Source organism: Leptidea sinapis, chromosome 20 (genome assembly GCF_905404315.1).
Source record: "Leptidea sinapis chromosome 20, ilLepSina1.1, whole genome shotgun sequence".
Classification (NCBI taxonomy): Eukaryota; Metazoa; Arthropoda; class Insecta; order Lepidoptera; family Pieridae; genus Leptidea; species Leptidea sinapis.
Window position 1 is genome coordinate 13768732 of NC_066284.1, and position 1694 is coordinate 13770425.

At 40.1% G+C, this 1694-nt stretch overlaps 1 long non-coding RNA gene across 1 annotated transcript; it reads left to right on the plus strand.

The window, feature by feature from the left end:
- Positions 1 to 470: 470 nt before the first annotated feature.
- On the plus strand, positions 471 to 1170 carry LOC126970100 (uncharacterized). The gene is made up of 2 exons (XR_007730538.1): positions 471 to 629; positions 913 to 1170. It is a non-coding gene; the product is annotated as an uncharacterized LOC126970100 (long non-coding RNA).
- The last annotated feature ends 524 nt before the right edge of the window (positions 1171 to 1694 follow it).

The window sequence follows — 1694 nt, forward strand, 5'->3', positions numbered from 1 at the left end:
CTCTGAATTTAACGGAGGGGATATAGTTATGAAACGAGCTTACGTTTTAAGTGACAAGGACAAATATTTTAGTAAAAAGTTAGCACCAAAATTTATTAAATGTCGTGTTTTAGAAAAAAATCTCCCTTGGTATATGTTTTAGCAGATATGTCAGAAAAAGAATCTAGGTACCTGGCATATCAAAGATTTAAAATTAAAAGGATTAATAAATAATTTAGTACTTTTTACTCAAAAGGATTTTATTTTTTTTAATAATAAAATCCTTTCGTAGCGAGGGGGGTATTGTAACGTTGTATCTACATTACATATGTTATTTTATATAAAATAATGAAATAAAAATAACCTAATGACATAAAATAATAAAACTTATAAATAATAAAACGTTAACACTTTTGTGCGCGAGCGTAGGCGAGTTTTTTTGCTGTTCATAAAAAGGCTCGCTCGCGTCACCCGTCTCCCGGCTATCGCCATACCACGGCTGCGCTCGGTAATAGCAACACGTCATTATATTATGTGCAGTGACTTATCACGTTTGCCGTAAAATACCTAAGTTATATTATTTTTTTGATCACCTGTAGTCTTAACATAATATAAAAATAAGTTTCAAAGATTATCGTCACCCCGATAGGGTAAGTGTTGGACACGTGTTAATATTATTTGAGTAATTGTAAAATTTAGTTGTAGTTATTTTAAAATGTAATATTTTAGCAAACATTTAATTTTCTTTTCAAAATTAATTATTCTTTCTTTGCTTTCGCTTTCTTTTCTTTTTTATTATTGTAACTCCTTTCTGATTGTGAACAACTACACCTCCTGCTTACGGCTTCACCCTTAATGATAGACACGGACGCACGTGGTTCACAATCAGCGGAGACATAAGAATGTGGTCTTAACTGTGGACATCATTCACAGGGTTCCAGGATGAGATTTTTGAACGTTAAAGGATATAATTCCACCAAGTTCCGGTGATTAGTTACCCGGACACCGAGAATCCGAAATCACCTGTGACACGTCGAGTCATAACCTCCAGCTGAGGGGCCTGCACCGGCGTCTTCAACGTCAGGGGAGTACCGAGCAACAAAGGGCGAACTAGATCAACCAACAATACACCCTACGACCCTTGCTCAAATTTTATTTTAATTATTGTTAATAAACATCATTTAAAGGCCGGTACGGGTAGTTTCATTTAAACCCCCCGTAACCGTAGCAAGATCCAGATGCCGCTGCTGACGCTGTTGCTGATGTGGTACTGCAAGGTATGAAACTCTTCATTCCATCCTCCTCTGTGCCTATCAGTGGCAGGTCCCAACCATGGTTTGACCGCTCCTGCAAAATGGCCTCTCGCCGAAAGCAGGCTTGGGTCAATGCGGTGGTATCTAAGGATATGAATTCCAGCGAACTTAAAAAACACTTAAATCATGCCTCCAGGTCCTTCAAAAGAGTTATTGCTGACGCGAAGTCGAAGCACATTGGCAGAATTGACGAGAGACTTGCACGCCTTCCCTCGGGCACTCGTGTGTTCTGGTCGCTCGCCAAGGCTGTCCAAGGAAACTTCAGCCAGCCAGCCATTCCACCACTGCACAGGGATGATGACTCGCTGGCCCATGACGCGAAAGAGAAAGCTAATCTCCTGGGCTCCCTCTTCACGTCCAACTCGACTCTGGATGACAAAGGTGCACCACCACTGCATAGTC